This window comes from Hyaena hyaena, unplaced genomic scaffold, assembly GCF_003009895.1.
Source record: "Hyaena hyaena isolate Hyena2069 unplaced genomic scaffold, ASM300989v1 scaffold_67, whole genome shotgun sequence".
NCBI classification, from domain to species: domain Eukaryota; kingdom Metazoa; phylum Chordata; class Mammalia; order Carnivora; family Hyaenidae; genus Hyaena; species Hyaena hyaena.
In genome coordinates this window covers 2,297,429-2,311,496 of record NW_024080699.1, presented here as the reverse complement: position 1 = coordinate 2,311,496, position 14,068 = coordinate 2,297,429, and positions in this window count along the sequence as shown.

Sequence of the window (14,068 nt, the reverse complement as noted above, 5' to 3'; positions counted from 1 at the left end):
GAGCTGGCAGTCAGCACAGAGTCCGACGCGGGGCTCGAACCCACGAACCGCGAGATCATGACCTAAGCGAAAGTCAGACGCTTAACCGACTAAGCCACCCAGGCGCCCCAGGATTGTTTTTAAGATGGGCCCACACTCAAGATTGCAGACAGGACGTGGGTGGACTAGGAGAGGGGGGCGGGGAAGCTGTCGGAGCTGCATCTGGAGCAGCTGAAGAGGCAGCCAGCTGCTTCCGCCAGGAGCCCAGGTGTTTTTCATGGGCAGAGAGCCCGACCCACAGAGATCGGCCTCCGTGGTCCTCTTCCTGAGGCCCCCACCCCTCAGCGAGCTAGAGAGCGAGCTGAAGGTGAGGGTGAGGAGAAAACTCGGGCACTTGGAGGGGCAGGGGGGCGTGAGTGGGCCAGGAAGGGAAGGAGGAAGAGATGCAGGGAGAGAGGCACGAGAGGGTCTTTACAGGGAGCCAGCCCCTGCCGACAGAGAAGGCTCTTGGGGACAGGGCCGGGTGGAGGCCCCGGGGTGCGCGCTGTGGCCAGGGCCCTGCTCAGCCTCAGGACCGTCAGGGATGTGAGCTCTGATCGCTCCAGGTGAGAACCAAGGCCTCCCATGCCTGTGTCCTTACCTGTCTTCACGGCCTTGAGAAGGGCACACGGATGGAACTTCTCCAGATGGTCGCTCAGAGCTTCCCCTGTGGTCTGTGGTCACCCCTGCCCTCTGCCCTGTCGGTGCGGCACCTCGGGAACCTGGCGCCCCTACCCACCCCAGCCAGCCCAGCCCAGCAGCCCTTCCCCTGCACCCCCACCCTGCACAGCCAGTACCCACTAAACTGGGCGGCGGGGAGAAGCATGGGGACAGCAGAAGGGGATTCCCACGCGCTCTGCACTCCCCTCTCCCATCCCCACCCCCCAGCCCTCCCCTGCGGGTTGGGGGGTGGTGCCTATCACTGCTCAGCTCCCCCTTTCCTTGTCTCCTCCTGTCTCCTTCCCACTCTTCTCTCAGGGCCGGCAGAGTGGACGTCACCCAGTTTGGGGGCACCAGTTGAGCTGGAGAACTGGGGACTAGCACTCTCAGGCCATGTGGGGGCGGGGGCTGGCCCGTCTGTGGTCGCTACTATCCTTCCCTGCCGCCCCCCCCCACCCCTGCCCCTCTCTCGGGTCCCCTCTCTGTTCTCTCCTGCCACTCAGACCCACACACTTACTGCCAGTCCCCGAGACTTTGCTCAGGGCCAGCAGGCCCCCCATGTCCCCCTGTGCACATGTGACAGAGGGGCGGGGCCCCAGGAGGTCGCCCCTCAGAGCTGCCGGCTCCTGCCACCAGCCTCCCTCCCACACTTGTGCACACTCATTTCCTGCTGCCCCCGCCCACGCAGCCGCTGGACGGGACCCGGAAAAGGACATCCTGCAAATGTCTCAGACAAGCATGGCCTCCTCCGGAAGGTCTTCGGGAGCCCAGCTGGGCCCCCCTCCTCAAGGCCATGCCCTGGGAGACCCATTCCAGCTCCGTGCCTGCCCGGAGGTGATCCTGATTGAGTCACTGTCCCTCTCTGGGTTTCAGGCTCCAGCGGGGATGGCAGCCTCACTTCTGGGCTGAGACATGAGCCAGGACGCAGCTGTAGGGATGGTGGGGTGCCAGGCAGGGCACACGGCCCCCATGGGGCCTCCACGTGGGGTTTGGGGCCCGGCTGCAGCAGGAGCCCTGCTCGGGGTTGGGGCCCTGAGTGGGACTGGCTCGGGGGAGGTGACAGCAGGTCATGTCNATCAATGTGAGGCCCTGACCCAATAGGATTAGTGTCCGTGTAGGAGGAGATGGCAGAGAGCTCACGCTCTCTCCCTTCACCATGTGGGCACATGCACGTGGGGTTTGGGGCCCGGCTGCAGCAGGAGCCCTGCTCGGGGTTGGGGCCCTGAGTGGGACTGGCTCGGGGGAGGTGACAGCAGGTCATGTCTGGAGCTAGGAGCTCCAGCCGGCCACCTGGGCCTCCCACTCCCTCCACACTCCCCCTGCCTCCTCCGTCTTCTGCTCATTGGCCCCTGACCCTCTGAGGACAATAGGGTTTCCTGGTGACCACTGGGCTGTGGGTCACACGGATCTGGTTGGAATCCCAGCTCTGCCCGGTCACGTCACCTCTGACGGAGAAGGGTCTCGAGCTCCTGACACTTCCCCTTACAGGGCTAACGGGTGTGTTAACATAATTTTGATGAAACACAGTGCCTGGGCCCAGACGTGCACCTCAAGGACGCGCTTTTTTCCCTACCGAGCGCAGGGTGAGGGCTGAGCAGCCAGGGGACACACCGAGCAGCCCTGGCCGGGCAGGGAGGGCATGTGCCGGCTCTCTTCCCCGCTTCCATACTGACTGGCTGCAGCAGGGCTGGAGGCCACGCCACGATTCCCACTGCAGATGGAGTCCCTCTCTGGGGGTGCCTGGGTGGCTCAGCCCGGTAAGTGTCTTAACTTCGGCTCAGGTCATGATCTCACAGTTCATGGGTTCAGGCCCTTCATCAGGCTCTCTTCTGTCAGGGCCCCTCCAATAAATTTTAACTTAATAAAACAGCGACGTCCTGCAATACGAGTAGTACATGATGCTGAACATCACATGATCACAACTGAGCCAACCATTCTTAAAATTTGCTTTGACATACGAGAGTGCTTTGGATCACGGGCATGTTTCGGAATGAATTATGCTCACAAACCAACGCTTTACCGTATTTTTATTTAGCCAACGATGGTCTTAAAAATAATAAAATCAGGCGCACCTGGGTGGCTCAGTCAGTTCAGCGTCCGACTTCAGCTCAGGTCATGATCTCACAGTTTGTGGGTGCGAAGCCAGTGTGCTGACAGCTCAGAGCCTGGAGCCTGTTTCCGATTCTGTCTCCCTCTCTCTCTGCCAGGGGCCCTGCTCTCACTCTGTCTTTCTCTCTCTCTCTCAAAAATAAATAAACATTAAAAGAAAAAATTAAACAATAAAAATAAAAATAAGTAAATAAAAAAAGTCACAAACATCTTCTGCTTTTCTTTTATAATTGTAAACTGCATACTCCCTGAATTAACTTCCTATTGCTGCTGTAGCAAACTGCCACAAACTTAGTGGCTTAAAACAGCACATTTATTAGAGTTCTAGAAATCAGAAGTCTGAAATAGGTCTCACAGGACAGAAATCCCGCAGCAAGGCTGCATGCCTTCTGATGGCTCTGGCGGACAATCCACTCCTTGTCTTTTCTAGTTTCTAGAGGTGGCCCACATTCTATGGTTTGTGGTCTCCTCCTGTCGTCAGCCAGCAGTGAATCACTGTGACCTGTGATCTTCTTTTTCATATCTCCTTCTCCAACCCCAACTCCTGCCTCCTCCTTTCATGTGTTAGGACCTGTGACTGCTTTGGATCCACCTGAATCATTCAGGCTAATCTCCCCAAATCAAGATCCTTGATGTAATCACATCTGCAAAGTCCCTTTTGCCATGTAAGGTAACATCTTCACTGACTTCAAGGATTAGACATAGACATTTTGGGGGCCATTAATTCTGATGACCATACCCACTGTCACCAGTCTCAGAAATACAAAGACTAAGGTCATTAAATTTCACCATCTAGGGGCGCCTGGGTGGTTCAGTTGGTTAAGCATCCGACTTGGCTCAAGTCATGATCTCACAGTCTATGAGTTCAAACCCCATGTCAGGCTCTGTGCTGACAGTTCAGAGCCTGGAACCTGCTTCCGATTCTGTGTCTCCTCCTCTCTCTGCCCCTCCCCCACTAGCGCTCTGTCTCTCTCTCAAAAAGAAAATAAACATTAAATTTTTTTTTTTATTTCATCATCTAGTGTTTGTCTTCTCAGCATTTTGCCCTATTGCCTTCCAGAATTTCCCTATGAGGGTATTTTTTGATGAAATAGAAATTATATATAATACTTGCAAACTTCTTCACTTAATGTTCCCTTGTCATCGAACTCAGTAGACAGTTTAAAGACAGCATTTACTTCCTTCACATGGATGCACACTGTAAATCATTTCACATGTCCACTATTGTCAGCCATTGCCTCGCATGGTCATATCACACCAAGTGGAATGATGAAGGCCAACTCACATTTACTGAGCCTTTCCTACGCACCAGGCACCGGTCTAAGCATCACACTTGGATGAACTCCTCCGATACCCACGACAACCCTGTGAGGTGGATACTGTTACAACAGATACTGGTACAGATGAGGAATGAAGCCTTCTTGAGAAGGTGAAGCAACTTACCCAAGGTTGGGTGATGCCGTGGATGACCTCATTCAACCCTCACGATTCTGTGAGGGGGTCTATAAACTGACAGGAGCGCTGGTCGGTTTGAATCACTGGCGGGTCTCTGTGGAGGCCAGTTGTTGGTGGGGAGGGCAGCAGGCTCCCGGCCCACAAGCTCACCTTGCAGCTGAGCCTCGGTGAATTCAAAACACAGGCAGATCATGCTCTCAGCAAGCAGGTGCCAAAGCAGGTGCACGGTCTGGGTTGGTGGGGGGAGGGTCCCAGCTCTCCGGCATCTCAGGTACCTAGAAGTGCTCCCAGGAAAGGGCCGGAACAACAGGATTCTAATGGCAAGATTCAGATTTCGGCTTCCCTCTGGTCAGATCAGTCATCAAAACCTTCAAAGGAATCTGGACACAGAACTAGATTGGATCTTTGGTCTTGGGCTACTCCTGGAGTGCTGGGCACGTTAGAGGCACCTATACAGTCCTACTAGCCAATTCACACTCATTGTGGATTAATGCACACTTTAACACCACTAATTTCACCCCCCCAAAGAAAGAGCATTTTTCATATCCTTTGTAATTAGCAACCCCCCAAACCCTCTGGACCTGATGGAAGATATAGTAGCTGAGCAGGTAATAGCTGCCTCTTAGACCATGGGCTTCTGATAGTCTTTCAGCTGCTAATCAGCCAGCCCTAGAAGGTGTATTCCTGCTTAGACTTCTTTAAGAGTGAAGTAATTGTCTAGGTGTACATCAAAATTAATGTATGCTGCACTGCCCTTGCTGAAGTATATTAAAGTAATTAAAAACAATACAAAAGGTAGATGCAGTGATTAGCCCCATTTTGTAGATGGGAAAACTGAAACAGAGTGATCAGGTTACTCACCAAAGAGCACAACCTGTATTCCATCCAGGATCCATCTGATTCCATTTGTCTCCCAGCAGGAACCAGGGCAAAAACCATTAACATTTTTTATTATTTTTTTAACGTTTATTCATTCTTGAGAGACAGAGCATGAGCAGGGGAGGGGCAGAGAGCGAGAGGGAGACACAGAATCTGAAGCAGGGTCCAGGCTCTGAGCTGTCAGCACAGAACCCAACGCGGGGCTCAAACTCACAGACTGTGAGATCATGACTTTAGCCGAAGTCGGACGCTTAACCAATTGAGCCGCCCAAGTGGCCCAAAACCATTAAGATTTTTAATGCCCTTGATATGTATTAATAAACTGCTCTACTACTGGACTCTCTTCACCTGTGAGATGGATCAGTTTCTACTCACTATGGGGGTTCTAGCTCCTAACTGGTCACTCGGAGGGTCATCTGTAGTCAGTGGAAACCCCAAATCTGGGTTCCTCTAGCCCTTCTGTCGTATGGCCAGCCTGCAGGGGAGGCTCACAGCAGGGGAGCTGCTTCAATATCATTCCTTCTTGCTTCCCCAGTTTGTGCAGGGAGCTAGGAGGGGACAGGTGTCTTGCTGGCTATGTTGTCCACAGAGAAACCTTATCACCTATGGAAGCCCTTATCATTCATTCAACATATACTCGCCTCATCTACCCCTAAATACCTACTGAGCATTTACTCTAGGTGAGGACATCCTTCCGGGTCTCTGCTCTGGCCTGGGGCCCTGAGGTCCTTTTCCTTCTTATCTTTTTTTAATTTTGTTTATTTTTGAGAGAAAGAGAGGAGGAAGACAAAGGGAGAGCAGAGAAAGAGGGAGACAAAGGATCAGAAGCAGGCTCTGCGCTGACAGCACATAGCCTGATGCGAGGCTTGAACTGGTGAACTGCAAGATCACGACCTGAGCCGAAGTCAGGCGCTTAAGCGACTGAGCCACCCAGGTGCCCCCCTTTCCCTTCTGATTGTAGTGAGATCATAGGTGAATCACTTCCCTCTCCAGGCCTCAGTTTCCTCATCTGTAAAAAGGGCAAGAAAGGACTTGACTAAATGACCCCTGATCTTTTGTCATCTTAAACATTACAGGGATTATTGGGACTTCTCCCAAAGGGACAGTGGTCGGGTTGGGGATTAAGTGAAGTGACAGTGTGAAGGGACTGGCATAGAAGATTCTCATATAAAAGTGAGGTTTCAGGAGCTTGAAAAACCCCCAAGTGTGGGCTGGGCTCAGAAGCTCCCATCCAAAGAGCAGAGTTTGGAAAGGAGAAAATAGTATCAGCACAGCGGAGAACCCTGAGCGGCGTGATCAAGGTCAATGTCGCCAGCAGTAAGTCATGTGGATGGCATGTACCCCGCAGTGGGCTGGGATGAGATGAGAAGACACTTCACCTCTGGGGTCTGCTTCCCGCAAACCCATAACCCTGATATAGTCGTGAGAAAACACCAGAAAAACCCAGATGGAGGAACTTTCTACAAAATATCTGACCAAACTGATCAAACTCTCAAGAGCATGACAAACAAGGAAAGCCTGAGAGACTAACCAGAGGAGCTCACGGAGACACAATACTGCGGTGTGGGTTCCAGGTGGGATCCCGGGACAGGAAAGGGACATTAATGTAAATTAATGAGGTCCGAATAAAGTCTGAAGCTTAATCAAGTAATGTAGTAATATTGCTGCTTTAGTGGTGACATGTACCAGGTAATATAAGGCGTTACTATTAGGGGAAACTGAGTGAAGGGTTATGGATATCATTATTATCTTTGCAACTTTTTAGTACAGCTAAAATTATTCCAAAATTAAAAGTATTTTTTTAAGTGAGATCTGGGCCAACAAGCACCGGAGAAGATGTTCAACATTATTAGTCGTAAGGGAAATGCAAATCAAGGGGCGCCTGGGTGGCTTAGTCGGTTAAGCGTCCTACTTTCACTTAGGTCATGATCTCGCGGTTCGTGGGTTCGAGCCCCGCGTCGGGCTCTGTGCTGACTGCCAGCTCAGAGCCTGGAGCCTGTTTCAGAGTCTGTGACTCCCTCTCTCTCTGACCCTCCCCTGCTCACGCTGTCTCTCTCTCTCTCTCTTTTTCCTAGAAATAAATAAAACATTAAAAATTAAAAAAAAAAAGGTAAATGCAAATCAAATCCACAATGAGACGTCACTTCGCACCCACTAGGGTGGCTCTAACCAAAAAGACAGGCAATAGCAAGTGTTGGCAAGGACGGGGAGAAATCGGAGCCTTTATATCCTGCTGGTGGGACTGCAAAATGGTGCATGCAGTCTGGCAGTTTCTTAAAAAGGTAAACACAGAATTACTGTGGGATTCCCCTCCTAGGTACTTATCTGAAGAAAAGGAAGTATCTGTCCGTACGAAGACTTGTATATGAATGCCCAGCGCAGCTTTATTCATAACAGCCACAAACCGGAAAGAGCTCAAATATCCATCAGCCGATGAATGGGTAAACAGGTTGTTTACAGTCGCCCAAGGGGGTACCAGTGGCGAATGGAAGGAAGGAGCTATTGAGACGTTCAGCCTCGTGGATGGATTTCAGAATACTGATGATGACTTAAAGAAGCCAAAGGAGAACATACTGTAGGATTCCATTTACAGAAAACTCCAGAAAATGCAAGCTCATCCATTGTGACAGAAAGCAGGGCGCCTAGGTGGCTCAGTCAGTTGAGTGTCCAGCTCTTGATTTAGTCTCAGATCACGACCTCAAAGTTGTGAGACTCTTGATTTCAGCTCAGGTCATGATCCCAGGGTCACGGGATAGAGCCCCATGTCAGGCTTTGCACTAAGTGTGGAACCTGCTTAAGAATCTCTCTCCCTCTGAGGCAAACCATGAGAGACTCTTGAATGCTGACAAAAACTGAGAACTGATGGATGTAGGGAGGAGGGGGGATGGGCATGGAGGAGGGCACTCGTGGGGATGAGCACTGGGTGTTATGTGGAAACTAATTTGACAATAAACTATCTGTAAAAAAAAAAAAAAGAATCTCTCTCCCTCCGCCCCTTCTCTCTGTCTCTCTGTCTCTCTGTCTCTCTGTCTGTCTGTCTGTCTCTCTCTCTCTCTCTCTCAAATTAAAAATAAAACAAAACAGGGGCGCCTGGGTGGCTTAGTCGGTTAAGCGTCCTACTTTCTCTTAGGTCATGATCTCGCGGTTCGTGGGTTCGAGCCCCGCGTCGGGCTCTGTGCTGACTGCCAGCTCTGAGCCTGGAGCCTGTTTCTGTCTGTGACTCCCTCTCTCTCTGACCCTCCCCTGCTCGCGCTGTCTCTCTCTCTCTCTCCTAGAAATAAATAAAAACATTTAAAAAACAAAACAAAACAAAACAGCAGGCCACTGGTTGCCTGGGGCAGGTGGGTGGGTGGTGATGCAGGTGGGGGGGGAGGGGCAGGTAGCAGGGGTTACAAAGAGGAGAAGGAAATTTTAGGGGATGATGAATGTGTTCACTATTTCAGTTGTAGTAATGGCTTCACGGGTGAATACACGTGTCAAAATATATCACATTGCTTATCAGTTGAGCATCCAACTTCTGCTCAGGTAATGATCTTGCTGTTTGTGAGTTCGAGCCCCGCATCGGGCTCTCTGCTATCAGAGCAGAGCCCCCTTAGGATCCTCTGTCCCCTTCTCTCTCTGCCCCTCCCCCACTTGAGCTCTTTGTCTCAAAACAAAGCCTCACTCAATCTTTGGATCACGTGACTCTTGATCTTGGGGTTGTGAGTCCAAGCCCCACATTGGGTGTAGAGATTACTTAAAAAAATAAACATTTGAGAAGAATAAAATTAAAATTAAAAATTAAAATGTGAAGCCGGAGTATGGGGTCAAGGACAGCACAGCCTCAGTCTCCTCGCCTGTAATGTGGGAAGATCCCACGTGTCCTGCACCCTCTGAGAGCCTAGGGTGAGGTGGGGGCGGGTGTGAGCCCCTCCCCTGGATAGCGGCGGGGCCCCGGCCACTGCCCTTCCAGGGAGGGAACGATGTGAGGCCCCTCCCAGTGTTGGGAGGGAGGGTGGGGGGAGGGAGTCCACTTACTCCTCTTTTTTCTTCCTGAAGTAAAAAAAATGCACGATGCTACATGGACTTTGGGGATTTTTCAACACAATTGTCTAAAAATAGCCTGGGCCACTACAGCCCAATTCCTTTTTAGGAAGGGTTTCGGCAAGCCAGCCTGTCCTGGAGGCCGACTCAGGAAGTGGAGGCCTGGCCGAAGCGGGGCCTCGGGCCGGGGCCATGGATCCGGGTCACAGGAGCACTCCCCTTGCTCAGGCCGGGCCCACCTCCCGTCTCCCACCTGCACAAGAGCATGTGCAGAGGCAGTGCCTTCTTATCCTCAGCTCTCCCTGGATGCCACCTCTCCAGAGGCTGGGCCTCCAGCCCTGGTGCATTTCAGCCCCTTGCTATGGTGTGGCTGTGGGTTCCCTGAATGGCTGCTCTGTGCCTTGGTTTCCCCATCTGGGAAGCAGAATGTTTCACTTGCCCTCCTCCCTCTAGGGCTGGGCTGGGGAGCCAGCGGGTCCAAGGGGATGGGTGGGCCCTGAACCCTGGGCAGGCCTGCCCTTTCCTGTGGTTGAGTGGACAGGACAGGCTCCGGAAGGCCACATCCCGACCCAGGGCCCACCTGCGCCAAGCACCGGGCTTCAGCGCCCTCCTTGCCCTCAAGGTGCAGGCACCAGGTCGCACCCCCTGAGCTGTGAGGGTTATCATTACGATGTGCACACATCCCGGACAGGTGGTAGTGTCCAGACTTGCTAGCCACCTTTTATGACTAAGAATCCTCACAACAGGGACACCTGGTGACTCAGTCAGTTGAGCATCTGACTCTTGGTTTCACCTCAGGTCATGATCTCACACTTCCCGGGATCGAGGTTCGAGTCGGACTCTGTGCGGAGAGCGTAGATCCTGCTTGGGATTCTCTCTCTCTCTCTCTCTCTCTCTCTCTCTCTTTCTCTCTCTCTCTGCCCTTCCCCCACTCACTCTCTCCTTCTCAAAATAAATAAATAAACTTAAAAATAAATAATCCTTGGGGCCCCTGGGTGGCTCAGTCGGTTAAGCATCCGACTTCAGCTCAGATCATGATCTCACAGTTTGTGTGTTCAGGCCCCACATCAGGCTCTGAGCTGACAGAGCCTGGAGCCTGCTTCAGATTCTGTGCCTCCCTCTCTCCACCCCTCCCCTGCTCACACACTCTCTCTCTCTCTCTCTCTTTCAAAAGTAAATAAACATTTAAAAATTCTTAAAAATAAGTAAATAAATAAATAATCCTTGTAACAAACCTGTGAGAACATACTCACATTATGCCCATTAAAGGGCTGAAATGTGACTCCCACCACCAAATTACTATCCGCAAGTCCTAATCCCCCAGTACCTCTGAGTATGACTGTATTTGAACATGGGATCTTTAAAGAGGTGATTCCATGAGGCCATTAGGGTGAGCTCCAATGTCCTTAAAAGGAGATCGGGGCACAGACGCGCACAGGGGGCTGAGCACGTGAGGACGCAGGGAGACGGCAACCAGCTACCGGCCAAGGAGCCAGGCCCCAGAAGGAGCCAGCCCTGTGGCCGCCTCGATCCTGGACTTCCAGCCCCCAGATCACAAGTCACGGGATGTCCGTTGTTTAAGTCCTGGTCTGTGGGACTAGGTCATGGCAGCTCGAGCAGACCTACACGCCCGCCCTGTGACAGCTGAAAAGGCCAAAGCTTTGGGGTGTCAGCTGTGTGACCTTGGGTCTGTCTCTCGCCCTCCCAGCTTACTCATCTGTAAAGGGGAGGGTAGTAAATGTACCTAATGTATCCGTTGGTTATAAAACCCAAATGTAATCATACGCTGAAAGCTCAGAGCACTAGCCCCACACGCAGGAAGCATGCAGTAAGCGTCAACTACACAGTTCAGAGAGGCACGACGCCAGGAGAGCCAGGTTTGTACTCTGCCCCGTCCCATCGGAGCAGGGCCTGGGTCTCAGTTTCTCCAGCCAGGGACTGAGAAGGTGAGGCTTCTGAAGGATGCTATCTTTACTGCTGTGTTGTCTTCCTGCGGGACGGGCGTGGGGACCACGGGGAACGTGGGAACAGCCAAGGGTGTCCCGACCGTGATGTCAGGCGGCTCACCCCTGCCTGGCCTCAGCTGGTCACTTGTGTGGTGACTGTCCCCCCCCCAAAAACACCTCTTGAGCTGTGGGACCTCAGGAGGCCCTCCTCACTCGGCCTGCTCTGTGCCAGGCCTCCAAGGCACCCAACCCCACAAGGGAGGCTGGGTGCCCGCCCAGGGCCTCGGCAGGAATGAAGCTGGGCTCTGCACCCCAGCTGGGCTGCAAGGCCCTGGCCGTAGCCAGCCCTCTGCTGCCCCCACCCTGCCCCCACCCCCCAGAAGTTCTCTCCAAGTTCCTGGGAGGAGGCCAGGGGTCCTGGCGTGTGACAGTGTTTGGCTTTGTCCCGTGAGAAGAGCAATTTTTTCCTCTCCTTGGCTGTACTTTCGTCTAATGACTTTCTGGCTCTGGGCCCAAGCTGGATCAAAGACTCCCTGGTGGGGAGGACAACGGGGCAGTGTGTTTGTTGTGAGAAAATCGTAGAGGTGAGGCCTGAGGCTCAGGAGCCAGAGGGCCCAGGGCTGGGACTGCCCAGAGCTCCAGATGGGAGTGAGGGGCCGGAGTCTCCTTGCACCAGCGATGCGGAAGAGGAGGTGAGGACAGGGACCCGGGAGGAGGAGAGAGGCACCCTTCAGGGTAAGGTGAGAGCGGGAGGCTTTCCCAGCATGTTTGCCATGACCGGGCAACCTCTGGGCTGGAGCCTGAGGTCCTAGTGGACCGCTGTCTTCAGGAGAACCTGAAAGATCTGCTTGGACAAGGAGGAGGATGCGGGAGGGGGGAGGAGACTGGAGCCATCTCTAGGAGCTTCTGACTTCCTTTGCCTTCCTTCTGTCCCACACAGGTCCCCACGCCCATCCCCCAGGCCGCCCAGCTGGGGAAGGCTGGAAAACGCCCCCTTGTTTGGGGGGTCTTGGTAGCAAAGGAAAGGGAAGCTCTTCTCAGGAGCAGCTGCAGCGAAGTTGGCCCTTGAAGACGCGAGGAGGGGAAGGGCTGGGGGCCTGGAGGGCACTTGCGGGGGCAGCCTGGAGCAGTGGGCAGGGTGAGGCCCGCGCAGGTGGTAAACAGGAGAGAGGTGGCCCATCCCTGGGGAGCTGTTGCCCATGCTGATGATGAAGTTGTTTTGGAGAAGGGAGCGGGAGGCCCCGGGGCCCCGGGGAGCTGGAGGGAGCTGTGTGCCGCACAGGGGCATCCTTGCTGGAGCCCCAGGAGTCTGGGAGAGCCCATGTGACTGGCCTGTGCAACTGCAGCACCCTGCACATACACCCTGTATGCAAACACACACAGTCCTACCTGATATACACCCTGCACACATTCCCCTGCACGCACGCACACACGCAGCCCTCCCAGAGCGCTGTGCGAGGCCACACGAGAGAGCAGGAAATCTGGGTCGGGCCCCAGCATCACCACAGCTTGACTCCTGACTCTGGCATGTCACTGAAGGTCTCTGTGCCTCAGTTTCCCCGTCTGCTGGGTGTAGCCAAGATTCTTGCCCTACCTCTGGGTTATCTTGAGACTTGACGTAGTAATTGCAAACTTAGGCAGTCATCGTTACTGTCCCCCATTTAGTTAAGGAAGCCACACCTCTGCTAAGCTAGGGAGAGCCCGAAGGACCCACGTCAAGTCGGAGGACCTGCACTTGAACCACATTCTGACCCCAGAGGTCACATGTACATATGCTTGACCCATCCGTCATCCATCCACACACATCCATGTGTGTAAGCACATACGCATGGCGGTGATAGTGGCCACTGTGCTAGGTCCTTTACACTCACACGGAAGAAATCACACCTCACCGCCTCCTTAACGTATTTGGTTACAAGTATCAGAATCTAGCTAACCCCCAAACGCAGTAATTGCTTATTTACCCAACACCCAGGGCATAGGGGACTTCTGGGCAGTTCAGCAGTTTAGTGAGGGTCATCAAGGACCCAGGTTCTTTCCACCTCTCTGCCCATCATCCTCAGTGTTAACACGGTGCCACAAAGTTACAGATGGCTGCCACAGCTCTGGACATCATGTCTGCATTCCAGCATGAAAGGAGGAAGGTGGCCTCCTTTCATACCTTTCCCTTTTCATGAAGAAACGAAAGCTCTCCCAGATGCCAACCTCACTCCCTCCCCACAGATTTTCCCTTGTATTTCATTGCCTGGAAGTGGGTCACTGGCCACCTAGAGCTGCAAGAGAGGCAGGGAAAGAGAGAATCTGGCAAAGGGACACAAGACCATTGGTGAGGCAAGATCCATCGCCTGGGCCCCGGCACTCTCTGCTGTTTGGAACCAAATCAGGATTCTGCCGGCCAAGAAGGGGAGGGGAAGGGCCAGCTAAAATGCCGGCATCTGTTACCCTTTGGCCATGAGCTCCATCCTCCATCCCTCCTCCAGGGGGCAATGTGAGGTCAGAAGACATAGAAGGCACAGGCATTTGAACTCCCTGCGGGGAGGGAAAGGGACCCCGAACTCCCGTGCAGTTGTGCCTGTAAAGGTACCCAACCTGGCCCAGCCAGGAACAGGCTTGCTGAAGCCACCGTGCTGGAAGCAGGTTTTCCTGGTCGTGCCCACCCAGGCCCCAGACTCTTGGTCATGATGTCCTGTGTCCCCAAACAGCATCGAGTGCTGCAGCCTCTGCTCTTCCTACCATGTCGCATCCAGTGGCGGCATTCCTGCGAGGGTCCCTCTCCTCCCCAGCCCTCACCAAATTGTCTGCCCGCCTGTGTGATGATGTCCCGCGGTCGCCCGCCCGGAATCCCCTTTAACTTGGAAACACAGGAAGTCATTTAGAAGCCCAGAGGCCTTGGTCTGACCCCTCTCCACCGACTCCCCGGCTCCAGGGACCCCTTGGAGCTGAGAAGCCCTGAGGCGACAGCACTTTATGAAGATGGT